This window comes from Talpa occidentalis, unplaced genomic scaffold (assembly GCF_014898055.3).
Source record: "Talpa occidentalis isolate TD23 unplaced genomic scaffold, MPIMG_talOcc4v2.1 talOcc4.9, whole genome shotgun sequence".
In the NCBI taxonomy this organism is placed as follows: domain Eukaryota; kingdom Metazoa; phylum Chordata; class Mammalia; order Eulipotyphla; family Talpidae; genus Talpa; species Talpa occidentalis.
In genome coordinates, this window is record NW_023605305.1 from 111,752,558 (window position 1) to 111,766,463 (window position 13,906).

The following is a 13,906-nucleotide window of genomic DNA, read 5'->3' on the forward strand; positions in this document are numbered from 1 at the left end:
AGGAAATTGAGATTTTATTGAATTCCTCCTAATTTTATTCATTGGACACGAGTGTTTAAAAATAAGCATTGTTGGGGAACAATGCAAAATTTGTTTGTGGAGATTTAAGTGGTGCTAGGAGTTCAGTCTCCAGGCTTGTAGTAGTGGTCGTCAGAAGGCTCCTTATAAAACCCTAACTGGCATAATGTTACTTTTTAGCCAAGTTCTTTGTCAACTGAAAGAAAGTTGAGGGCAAGTCGTTTTGCCTAAAGGTACCCTGACACTCTGTGCTCACAGCCCTGATGTTAATTGCTCTTAATGTGCTTTAAAACGCCAAGTGGAATGAGCAAAGCCTCCCCATCTAGCCAAACAGCCTAGTCAGAGCGAAAAGCGCCACTAAACTATTCTCCAGACAGCAGCTTTCTTCTTGGTGATTACCCTTCTTTGCAAGCGAGGATCCCCAGAGCTGAGGAGTAGGAATAGCTTACACAGGATACCATCTGTCTTAAAAAAGAAAAAAAAAAAAATAGAGTTGACTATTATATTCAAAGATCAGGGTGGTGGGGGGGGTAGTCCCCCAAGGCTTCCCCACAGGTGGGGGCTCAGAGCCCGAGGGACGCCATCTAGCGTTAGAGAAGGGTCTGGATTTGCCCCAAGGCACTCAGGGCTGGTTTATCCCAGAGGGGGAAATAAAATTCTGTTCAGTTGTTCTCCTTCCTCCACAAAACCCCGGATCTGTGCTTGCTTATTTTCTGGGCTGACTGAGAACAGGGAATCTGGAGAAGAACGCCCGGGTCTGTGCTCCAGTCGTGCGTGTATTGATGCTTAACTCCAGTCAAGTTACTTCATCCCTCCCTGGCTTGCTAGGTTCTACCTTTGCAAATGACCTGCCCTTGCTGGGTGGGTGTAAGGATTAAATTAGCTGATTTATGCAAAGAATTTAGCTGAATTCCTGGTACTTAGTACTCAGTACTCAGCACCCTTCTCCAATTATGTACCAGGCTCTGCAGCTTGTGCTGTCTTTGGTCTCTTTAGACCCACATTCCTTCTGTAAAATGAGGTTGGTTAGATCAGCCTGAAAGTCCCAAACTGGCTGTGCATAAATTATTCCAGAAGCATTAAAAATATAGATTTCCATATCCTATCCAGAAGATTCCATTTCTGAATGTCAGTATGAAACCTCGAAGGATTCTTCCAGTTCAATGTTTTATGTTGGGTTTTCAGAAATTCATGATCCCACTTCCTCTGTCCAAGTCCATTTCTGATTTTGATTGTGAATCCCCATTGCTGGTAATCCAGATCAAAAGAATTAGAAGAGCTCATCTTTTACCACCAATATTCCATTCTGATCTTAGCCCTGACCATGGTCAGCAGACTCACCATTGCTCCCAACCTACGCCTCGAGCTTTTCAGTGTGCTCCATTCCTCCTTTCCAAAATCTCATCAAACCCTGATTTTTTAAAAATCCACCACACTTAGATCCACTTTTTCTTACACCAGCTCTGGCGCACAGCCTGTGCTCTTGCCTCCACAGGCTCCCTCCCTTTGTGAAAGAATTGAACTAACCCAGAGCCTCTAAGCAGGAAGGAGTGTGAGCTCAGGCTGAACGCCATGACACGTGTCACATTGGAGAGATTCTCTGAGTTAGTTTGGCTGACCCCCAATCTCTCTCTCAGCCTCTCTCAATGTCCCAGGGCAACTTGGCTGTCTGCCAGGGCTGCCTGCCACTTCAACCATGCTGTGGTCCAGGTGGAGGGCTCTTAAAATTTTGGCTTGGCCCTCTGGTGAGAAAAAAATGTGAGTTTGATCCCAGAGCGTCTGTCCTTGCATAGCAGAATGTATGTCACCATAGATCTGAGATTCCAAGAATCTAAACAACCATAAGCTTACAGCAGAACGGAACCTTCTGGATGTAAGGGCACTGTCTCTGAGACATCTGTCACCCACTGATCACCAGAGCTGTCTAGCCTGATCTGGTTGGCATGTTGCCTCCCCTATCGAAAAAAAATGTGTAAAGACATTGGCAAATCTCACCCAAATATATATGAACTTGGCTGACAGTTTTCAAAAGTTCACTTGGAAGTTCAAAATCCAGAACTCAGAACATATTTTTCCAGAAGGGTAATATAATAAATGTGATTATATGTCCAGGCTGAACCACAATGCTTTTAACCCTTAAAATGCTACACATTGAAGGGGGAGAAAAGCCATGAGCCAACAATATCTTCAAAACATCAGGGATTAAACAATACTGAAAAGGAACATTGCAACAAAATCCTATCCTTTTTTAAAAAAACAAATTAACAAATACTCAGTGGACACAAAACATGGTCTACTCCCTAAGGCACTGAAGAAAGCTGTCCAGCTTCCTGTCCTCAAAAGTTTACGTTCTGTGCTTGTTTTTCTGTTTTATTTTTCCCCAGGAGAATATAAGCTCCCCGAGGACAGGACCTAGTCTGTCTGATTCTCCGGTATGTGCCCAATGCCTAGAATAATGCCTGACACTTGGGGTGAGCTCAAGAAATATTTGTTGAGGGCCTCCCCTGATGGCGCAGCGGTTGAGCGCTGGGCTGCGAAGCTGCCCACAGCCTCTGAAGCGCGGGTTCGATCCCCGCCCGCCAGGAGGGTCCCACAAAAAAAGAAAGAAAGAAATATTTGTTGAGCAAATGAGTAAATAAATTCTAGTTGGGGAGACATACAACCTCATAAATAAATATGCAACCACACGCCGGAGGTTGATAAGTACCAGGAAGCACAGAAAGCAGAGCATGTGGGGGTCGGGGGATGGCTATTTTCAGTGGGGTGTTCATGAACAGCTTCTCTGAAGAAATGATATTTGCACAGAAATCTAAGAGACAAATTGAGTCATGAAAGATATTACCAATCGCTGCGCTTTGGTAATATTGGACCAGGAATTTGGGACCAATGTTGCCACTGAGGTCAACTAAGATACCTGGGCACCATTTAAATAATGTTGAAAAGGGAGTTATGAAAGTGGTGAGCAATGCCAGGCAAATGCTAGGAGAGGAGAATAATAACTCACACTCTGTTGTTCTGTGCTATGGACGTGAAATAAATGCTACAAAATTGAGCTGAGCTTCTGGTAGTCTCCAAAGGAAAGGGAAGGAAGCCTCAAAGCCCAGGAAGACAGTGGGGGGCTCTGAACTTTAAAGTGGCATCCTCCAAGAGCTAAATCCCAGGGCACCTGTGAAACAGAATCAGTTCTTCCTCAGACTTGCAACCTGGCTTCATCACCAGCATGGCATGGGAGGCCTTGAGCTGAGAACTAGGATTAAAGTGGTTCCAGACTGGGAGCAGCTCCTGGAGCCTTCCAGAAACAAATGAAAACCCGTTTATAAGGAGGATTCTTTCACCCTCGACCTCAGATTATTCCAACATGAAATTTCCAGCATCCAGTCAAATATAACTGTGAAATATGATGATATGTGTGAGAACTAGCAGAGGCAACAGAAAACTGGGACAGGCTCATAGAACACTGAGATATTGGAAGGATCTGAGACAGCCAAGACAGCAACTCTGCTCACTTTCTTTAAAGAAATAAAGTCCAAACTTGATAATTCTGACAAAGAACTTGAAACTGTAGAAAGAGCTGGGGTGGGTGGGGAGGCCCATGCAGACTGAGAGGTAAGCAAGTGCAAAGGCCCTGAGGCAGGTGTAACCTTGAGATGTCTGAGAGATAGAAAGTCTGAGTGATGAGGGCAGAGTGAGCAAGAAAGCCAGAGGCAGAAGGTATGTTCAGAAAGGAAGGCAGAGGTCGGATCATGTGGGTCTTCTGGGGGATTCAGGCTTGTTCTGTGTGTCTAGGAAAGCCATTGGGCAGGTGAGAGCATTTGTAAAGACCAATTGGAAGACAAAGTCTTGTCATTTGGGACAACACATATGGAACTGGAGGGGATTCTGCTAAGTGAAATAAATCAGGAGAAAGATAAATACCAGATGATTTCACTTATATGTGGAATACAGAGAAACAGCAAAGGAACAGGCAAAACTAAACCAAAACAAACCCTAGACATCTGAGTCTAGACTAAGGCTGCCAGAGACAGGGTGCAGGCTGGGTTAGGGAAGGGGGAAAGAAACCCAGTGGGCTGGGGTGCAGGATTCTGGAGGCCTCGGTGATGGGTATGTGGTGTGGTCCCACACATCTGAAGAGGTGTGAACATGTACCCCTAAATCATAATGTTAAAACCAAATGTTACCTCAATAAAAAATAATAGAATTTAAAAAACATTAAAAAAAAAAAAAAAGGCCAACAGGCTGTCACATGGCCAAACATCATAGCAAAGCAAAAGTAGAGGCAAGTCTGTTCCACCGTCCAGATGCAGGATGATGGAGGCTTTGTCTAGGGCGGCAGGAACTGCTGTGGTGAGAAGTGAGTTCGGGATATACTTTGAAGGGATTGCTGGCAGCGCTTCCTGGAGGATTGGGCGTGTGGGGTGTGAGAAACAGATCAGAATAGCTCCCCACCCCCACTCCTTTCTGTGTGACCCCCTTCTCCCTCAGCTCCTACGTGGTTTCTATTTCTAAGTCCACAACCCCTTAATTGGCTTTTTTTAGTCTAGTCCTTTTATTCTGAGCTTTATGCCTATAAAGCCGACTCCCTTCTGAAATATTCTACCCAGATATCACCAGGCCTTCGAGAGAATTCTAAGGACGTTATTTTTCCTTCTAAAATGATTTTCCTCTTCAATTTCCTGTCTGTTAATCATTGCACTTTTGCTCGATCTCATAGGCCAGACCCTTCAGATTAATTTCAGCTTCCACTTTCTACCTCCAATTGGTGGCTGGAGAGTGCCAAGTCTACCTCCGCTCGTTCCTTTCTGTTTTCCTGGCTTCTGCCCTCGCTCAAGTTTCATCACCTCTTTCTAGATTATTGCCTTGGATCCCCCTGGTCTCCTGGATGATAGTCTCACTCTGGTTCAGAGCCTGGTAGGTGCCAGGCACAATGCAGGGAGCTGAAGACACGGCCCCAGCCCATCCATCCTTCTACAGCACACATCTTTCTGAAGTGCAGGTGTGCCCTCTAAGGGGCTGACAATTACATACAGTAGATCCAAGCTCCTTAGCATGGGTCATAAGCAACCCCCAGTTCCGCTTGACCTCCCTCTAACGTTCTCTGCTCTTGATTCTTCCTATTATTATTGGTCTCACCCAGCTACCTATGGTTTCCTGGATGTGTATTTATGGGTGCTGCTACCCTGCTGGGCATGCCTTTCTCTGTCCCATCCACATGGCAGCCACCCCCCTCCGCCCCCCCCCCTCCTGCCTCGTAGGAACAACTGAAGCAGAGCATGTCTTTGAAGCACCCCCACGACTCCCCCACTCTCCTCCTCCTGGCCTTGCGCTTGCCTGTGGGAGCGCTGTGCTGCCGAACACCCCTGCGTCGCCACTGATTTAGGTTCTTTGTTTCCATGTCTGTCTTAGTGAGTTTCTGGAGGTCAGAGACGCCTGCTAGGACTGTGTTTTCAGCCCCCTGCACTGTGCCTGGCACCTAGCAGCCCCTTAACCAGAGCTCCACGGAATGGAAGGAGTGGAAACTGATCCCTCAATGGAAGGAGTGGTCAAGTGGACCCCCAGCCCCCAGGCTCCAGGGAGTGGAGATTGTGGCAAGTTTGAGTTCTCCTCCAGGCAGCTGTCCATGGCATCTGCACCTCCGAGAGGCCTTGGGCGGGCCATGCAAACCAGGAGGAAGTCGAATTTCTTGTTTCTGCCGGAGCCTTCATCCTCTCCATCTTCTTAAGTTCTTTCCACAAAGGCTTTTGGCAACAGACATCTCCCTTCACCACCACTGCCGTCTCCCTGGGATCCCCAAGTCCTCTCCCCGACTCAGCCCAGACTTCATGGCCCTTGGGATCTCATCCGGGACAGCATCTGCACCGAGGCTTCCGCTGACGGTATTTGGGAGCACACCCAGGTTTCCTAAGCTCACAGCACCAGTTACACAATTATGGATGTTAACACACTTCTTTCATAATCCCTTTCTACAGCATTTCTATGACCCCTCATCTCTCCCTTGTTTGCCTCTCTTACAACGTCCTGTTTATGGAGGAGGGACGGGGTGGGGGAGGCAGAAAGGAAAGAACTAGGAGAAGAGAGGATGAAACAAGGAAGCACTGGAAGGGCACAGAATAAAGGGAGTATCACGGGAAGGGGGAATGAAAGGAAAGAAAAAGAGAGAGAGAGAGAGAGAGAGCATCCCTGCCTCCTCTACCCTTTCGTCTCAACAGAGACAGTGAGAGAAGAAAGACAGGAGCAAGTGAGAACCTTACATTAAGTAACCACACGTGTCTGTGAAATATATCTGCAGCCTCCCTATTTGAGCGGCAGGGACTTCATGGCAGATATTAAACATTTAATTGACTAGAGAAACCCATCGCAGAACAAAGCCCCCTTTCTTTCTGAGCTATCATGTGATAGCCCAAACACAGCAGTTGCTATTTCCCCCCAGACGCTATCAACCACAGCTATTTGTCTTGGTTCTCGAATGTTCTAAAGACAACAACTTAACCAAAACTCAGCAGCCGTGTCCATCAGTCACAGCCCCCAGGAGCCCCTGGTTCAGCACGGCAAGCCCTGGAGTTCACAGAGACTCCCCGGCCTGCTCAGGGCAGCCAGATGCCAGCCAGCCTGTGCCTCCCTTTCATGCTCACCCACCACAAGGCCATTTGGGCTGGGTAGTGGTGGGGGTTCACCACCCTTTCCCAGCCCCACCCCAGATCTAAGTGGAGCCTCCTCTTGCCTGAGGCGGGCTGGGGGGTGGAGCATGAACAAAGGCCTGGGAGGGAGATGGGGTGGGGTTAGATTTGTTCCAAAAGTTCAGCAACTGCTGCTTATTGAAAGGCTTGTTTTCAGCCCAGGAATCCAGTCTTTACCAGGCGGGGAGAAGGGAGTGGACCTAATAGGAGGATTTGAAAGGAGCACCATGAGCTGGGGAGCAAGCGGGGGCAGAGCACAGGTGCTTTCTGGGTGTAGAGGAAGGGGTAGCTTTCTCCTTCCCTCCCCCCTTGCTTTCCAATTTGGATCATCAGTGGGACTCCAGCAAGGCTGGGAAGTCACACACAAAGATATCAAATTGAGGGCCACGGCCCCGCTTCTGAGGGTTCAAGGAAGGCAGGTGACAGTTTTGCTTGCTAGTTAAGCGTTCAAATCCTATACTTCCTCTTTCACTGGCGGTATAACCTCGGATTATTCCCTTAACCAGTCAGCCTCAATTTCCTCATCTATAAAATGGAAATAATGTGCTGCTTTATAATTTTTGTCATTTTTTAAAGATTTATTTTATTTATTTATACATAGAAGAACTGGGGTGTAGGCCAGAGGTGCAGGGGGTGAGAGGATTCACCAGAGACAGAGTTGGGGGCAGAACAGGCAGATCGACAGAAATACACTGCTGAGGGGAGCAGCGGGAGAGATAGGAGAGGTCTGCTCTGCCGTGTGGGTCACCTCCCTGGATCGAACTTAGGCCACAACAGTGATAGTGTTGTAGAGTAACCCCGATACAAAACGGGGTGCCTGGCTGTGGGTCCTCACCCGCGCGCTTAAAAGGACTTATCAATGCTCTACTGCAGGCACACGCGAAAGGTTAATAAAAGGTTTATTTACAAGGGGAGGGGAAATGAGGAAATGTACAGCTCAGGGAGAAAAGTGGGAGACAAAGTTTTAAATGAGTCCTACCCGATCCCCCGATCAGGAATCCCAAAATGGCACTCTGAGAGCTGGCCGCCAGCCAGGAGCGGTGAAGCCAGGAGGCGAGCGATCGCGAACCCCCCAAGGCCCACGTGTTTGGTTTTTATACCCAACCTGGCTGCTTCACTCCACCCTCAGGTCCCAGCCACCCTCCCTTTGGTGGTGATGGGATTTGTCTTTCCCAATGTCCTGATGGCTTTAGTCTTGAGTGGGGGTGGAGTCCACAAAGCCTGTATGGGATTAGCTCAGGACATCCTTTCCCCCTAAAAATTGTGCTGAAACTTAACTCCTAGGCCACCAGGTAGGCTCTGTGCTGCTTTATATATGAAGACATATGGCACTACCTTTTTTTATAGTGTTAGCATGTGGAATACAGAGGGAAAATACCGCGTGAAATGTGTGGCCCATAGTAAGTGCTCATTTAACAAATAGGGTTCAGCGCTGACTAAATGCCAGACTGTGCTTTGGGTACTGAGTGAACAAAACAAAGAAAATCCTGCTCTTGAGACATTAACATTCTAGGTGGGGGAGAAAGATAATAAACTAGTCAGTAAAATATAGAGTAAGTCAGATGACCAAAAGTGCATGACAAAAATAAAAACAGGAAGGGGACCAAGGGGCATGGGAGAGGAAGGATTGTCATTTTAAAAAGAGCGGGCAAAACTCCCCAAGAAAGTGACATTTGACGAAAAAGACCTGGAGGAAGTAGGAACCCAGCATGCAGGTGCTTGAGGGAAGCACGTGCTGGGCAGAGGGAATTTCCAGTGCAGAGGCCTGAGCTCAGAGTGCACCTAGTCCCTCGAGACACAGCAGGGAGGCTGGTGTGGCTGGAGCTCGGTGAGGCAGGGAGAATCTTGGGAAATGAGGTCAGAGAGGTAATGGTGTGCGCGAGGGAGGGGCAGTGGAAGCAGGGAGTGTGTTCATGTAGGAACTTGCTGGTCATTGTAAAAACTTGGGAGAGTTTTGAGGAGAGGAGCGATATAATTGTATTAATGTTTTAACAGGATTGTTTAGGCTGGTGTGTTGAAACTAGGCTGTGGGGGTCATGAGTGGTAGTAGGGAGACACGCAAAGGCCAACGCATCCCCAGGGGAGAGGTGGTGGTGGCTGTGCTGGGTGATTGGAGAAGAGGTGGCGAGATGTGCTTGGATTGGGGTATGTTTTTTAAGAAGAGCTGACAGAATTTAATGACAGATTTAATGGGGAAAGCCACTGGTGAAGCAGGTGGGGCTTGGGGCAGAAGACACTATGAATTTTGTTTTGGGCATTGTGCATGATTGTCACCTGAATAGCCCCGTTGAGACTTGTATTGGGAATTTGTCTTCTTCCAATGCTGCCATGTGACAGACCCAGGCTGTCTTGCTGGAGAGTCATACGGAGGAAAACTAAAGTGTCCTGGGCCTGTGATAAAGAGAATCACAGGAGGAGTGGTTTCTTTTCTCTGCTCCCTATCATCATATCAGTGTGTAGAACCTGGGTTTCAGCAGCAACCCTCTGATAGGGTCTGTGGGTCTTTAAATATATCATCAAATCACTGAAGTCAGCTCCCACCTCCAGACTTCCTACTATGTGAGATACTGTATGTCTTCTTATGTTATCTTTTGTGTTGGTCCAGCTATGCTTTGCAATTGGAAGAATTCTGTTGCACAAAACATCAACAAAATAGATGCAGAATTCAGATGGACCTCACTGAAGACACATATTCAATTCTGTGAGATGCAGGTAAAGTGAGAACGATGTGCCAAGCATGGGATCACACACAGATGAATAAAACTCTCTTACTAGGAATATCTTATAACAAATCTACGTGTGTCTAAATTGTGGACTGGGGATAGTAAAAGACAGACATTCTTATTCCAGAAAGCAGAATATATTAAGTGCTCTGAAAGAGACAGTGGAAGTTAAAGAAGACAGTGATAACATCCACGGGGGGAAGCTGGGCTAGTCTCCATTAGCGAAGTCGAATACTAGCTGGACATTAAAAAATAGGTAGGACTGGGCCTCCCCGGTGGCGCAGTGGTTGAGCGCTGGGTTATGAAGCGCCTGCAGCCTCTGTAGCGCCGGTTCAATCCCCGGCCGCCGGGCGAGGGTCCCACATGGCGCGCAGACCTCTCCTGCCGCCCGCTGCTCCCCTCAGCAGTGTACTTCGGTCCTTCTGCCTGCTCTGCTCCCCGCTCTGGCTCTGGTGAATTCTCTCACCCTCCCGCGCTTCTGACTATACCCCGTGCTTGTATAAATAAATAAATAAACAAACAAACAAATACATAAATAAATCTTTAAAAAGAAAAAAAAAAAATAGGTAGGACTTTGGAGATGGAAGTGGAGTGACGGACTAACTGCCCAGGTCTAGAAAACAGAGTCCTGTAATGACCAAGGTAGAGGTAAGAAAGGTAGAGGGTTGGCTGGAAGGCTGCAGGGAAGCTCAGCTCAGCCATTTGGGGCATGAATAGAGGAGTGAAAATTACGCTGAAAGTTACATTGACCAGGGTTTGAGAGGTCTGAGATGCCAGGCCAAGGAATTAGGGTTTGCTAGGGTTGAAGTTGTGGTCCCTGGAGCACTTCCCAATAGGTACACAATTGGAGCTGAGTGTGGGAAGGTTCATCTTCAGCAGAGGGACTGCAGAATGTGCTTTTTAACCCGACAATAACTGTTTTAGTTATTTGCTACACCTTCATATACATTCATTCATTCCACCTCCATCTAGGTCTAGACATATCTAGGACCTAGGCAAGAACAAACAAGGGTGGGTTCCAGCGATGGGACATGCCTGAGGGCAGATCACCCCTTTCCTTAGACTCTTTCTAACCTATGAGAGCCTCCACTCCATTTAAAACCTGCCTGTGCTGCCCACGTTTGCACCAGGACAAGATTCTCTATTCTCTAACATTCACCCAGGAGAGCTCCCAGCAGCCATGGTACCCTCTGCAGAGCACCATGAAATATTGATATATTTAAGTCCCAAATATAGCCTATGATTAAGCGCAAAATTATATATTTAGCCACTGTGCTTAAATTGCTTAGAAATGTTCAATTTAATTAAATTTACAGACACTAACACACAATATAAAACCACAACCATAAGCCCAAACACCTGCCCATAGGAAAAACAAGCTGTCAGACTAAGCATTGGCCGCGATGCCTGGGTCCATTAATATTCATTTGCTACTTGCTGATTCTTTCTGTCATCTGCTAGCACTGGCCAGTGGACAGGCAATAGCAGGTGCCAAAGATTTAATAAAAATGTAGAGAGGAAAAAGCTAAAAGCTGGAGAAATTCTATCCATTAACTTAATATTTCTGGGAATTAGTATATTTCTTCATTCACTCTACAAAGATTGATTGAGCAGTTAACGGTGAGCCAGGCACCGTGCCAAGCACAGGAGATACAGAGAAGTGAGGCACTATCCCGGCTTCTAGAAGTCAGCTAGCAGGGGAGGCAGGACGAGAGGAAGTGAGGGCCCTGGGGGAGTAGTAAGGGACCTGGGAGTCCAGAGCCTGGGGCAGGCGAGGCTCAGAGGGGTGGAGCCACCTCAGCCTCACGCAAGTCTAGGAAATAAAAGGAAGTTGGTTGAGTCAGTGCTTGTCAGAATGAGGAGGTTTCTAGTCCTGGGAAATTCTCCCTGAACTGAGGGTAGGGGTAGGATCCATAGAGGGTCACCAACATTTCTGTTTCATGAAACAATGGTCCTTCCAAGTATAGACCACGTGCATCATCTTATAAGCAGAAGCAATGTGACAAGATGAAAGAAAAAATGAAGGAAAAAGAAATAAGAAGCATGTAATTTCAGAAAAGAGAACTGTCTTTAGTTGGTATCTGTCTAGCTTGGCGAAGAAATCATCACATTGTCCTTATTTATCTCATTTTGCTGCAGATTCACAAAAGTAGGACTTGGAGATGCAGGGAGAAGTTGGGGCAGGGGCCACAAGCAGAGGGAAGGGAACATGGGCAGAGGTCCTGGGGGGGTCTATTGGGGGCTGGGGGAGTACAGGGCCTCCTTTCTAAAAACTATGACAAATTATACTTTGTGTGGGTATCAAGAATATAATATTTGACCCTAAGAGCTCATTACTTTTCCTTTTGATGTTCAAAGAAATTGAAACATGCCTGTGGGCCCCTCAGGGGCTCTGCCCACTATGCCTAGTGGGTAAGTCAGCCTGACTCTATTCAAATTGGGCAGCCACAGAACTGTGGGGTCCCAGAGGCTCCCTGTCATGGCTATCCTCTCTCTGGTTCTGTCTGTGGAAGAGTCTGTTCCCATCTGGGGAGCAAGGCTTGCACAAGAGGGAAACCGAAGAATGAAATCACAAGATGCGGTGTGCATGACCAGGACTAGATACTCCAGAAGGTGAAGGGCACTTGCCAATGGCCAGTAGGACCGGCTGGCCTCTTCCGGCTTCAGGGACAGGAAGCAGCAGGGGCCTGCCCCTTCTGGAAAGTCTGCCAGATGGTCTAGCAGCCCAGGTCTGGCCTGATCTACATTTTAGTGGCCAGACCAAGGTTTTCACAATTCAAACCCCTCCTCCACCAACAGGCTGCCCAACCCACCTCTGTTGTGTGTTAAAGTGAAGCTCAATCTCCATTGGCCTCCTCTTGGATCAAGTCTTAGGGGTGTGTTTATGGGAGGTAGTTGCTGGGGACAGTGGCTGGTACTTTGTTCTCGTTTGTGTGCAAAGGAAGTCTTATCTAGGATAGGCAGGGCTGGAGGGCAGGGTCCAAGGTCACCTGGAGGGCAAGGACTCTGAGATCACTGAGAGGGGAGGAAAATGGAGGGGGTGGGGAAAGAGAGAGAGAGAGAGAGTGAGCGCACAGGAATACATAGCAGGAGCCCAGTTAATGTTTTAGAAAGAATGATGAATCCTTACTGTGTGCTCTGATACATTTTCTTAACTTCGCGTAGGCAAAAGAAGGCCAGTGACAAGTGCATAGTAGTAAAAATTGAGAGAGCCAAAATGGACAAATAAAATGTCTAACTGGAGTAGTGCCTTGATGAGTAAATAGAATTTCCATGCTCTCTGCTGTCTTTCTCCACAATATTTGATAGTGAAAAAATTTAAAGCTACAGAAAACTTGAAAGAATATTGCAATGAATATTTATGTCCCCCTCCTGCAGATTCATTAGCTAGCATTTTGCCACATTTGCTTTTTCTCTCTGTGTAGATATAGTCTGAGTATTATGTGTATACACAGGAGTGTATGTGTGTGTACACAGGAGTGCATGTGTGTCTACAGGAGTGCATGTGTGTGTCTACAGGAGTGCATGTGTGTATTTACAGGAGTGCATGTGTGTGTATACAGGAGAGAGCATGTGTGTGTCTACAGGAGTGCATGTGTGTGTTTACAGGAGAGTGCATGTGTGTGTATACAGGAGAGTGCATGTGTGTCTACAGGAGTGCATGTGTGTGTTTACAGGAGAGTGCATGTGTGTGTGCTTTTTCTAAACCATTTCAAAGAAAACTACAGACGTGATGACACTTCACTATGTAACTACTAACAATAGACACGCTCCTAAAATATCATTATTACACTGAAGAAATGGAACACTGATGCAATAGTATTATCTGATCTATGGTTCAGTTATCTGAAAAAATATTTTATTAAATATATATTTTATATGTAATATATAATATCTATATACAATTTCTGTACATTTAATATGCCATTAAATAAATAATGCATAGTTATATTTATATATGTAAAATCCAGGATCCAATCGAGCTCACTCATCCTTATTTGGTTGTTCGGTCTTTTTAGTTGCCATTCATCTAGAAAAGTTCCCTGCCTTTTGCTTTCTCTGCCTTCATGACACACTGACATCGTTAAGGAGTCAGCTGGTGACCCTGTCCAATGTCTCTCCGCAATCTGAGTTTTGCTGATTGTTTCCTCCAGCTGAGTGCTGGAGGCAAGAAGGCCAGAGAGGTGCTCACAGGAGGTCTGCTACCTGCATTGTTTGTTAATTATTTGGTTAAGAGCATATCCACCAGATCTCTCCATTGTAAAGATGGCTTTTGACCTTTGCAATTAATAATTACACCTTGGGTATTAACTTGTTTTTCTAGGATCAAAACTTATCTACTTTTCTTGCAAAAATCTTCCCTTTCTCCCATTGTCTCATCACAAACCCTGTGGCTGGTGGTGTATGATTCAGAGCCGGCACTCAGGAGGAGGCACGCTGCTCCATGGTTGTGGCAATTAATAAACATAATGCTTCCTAATGTTTTTGTAG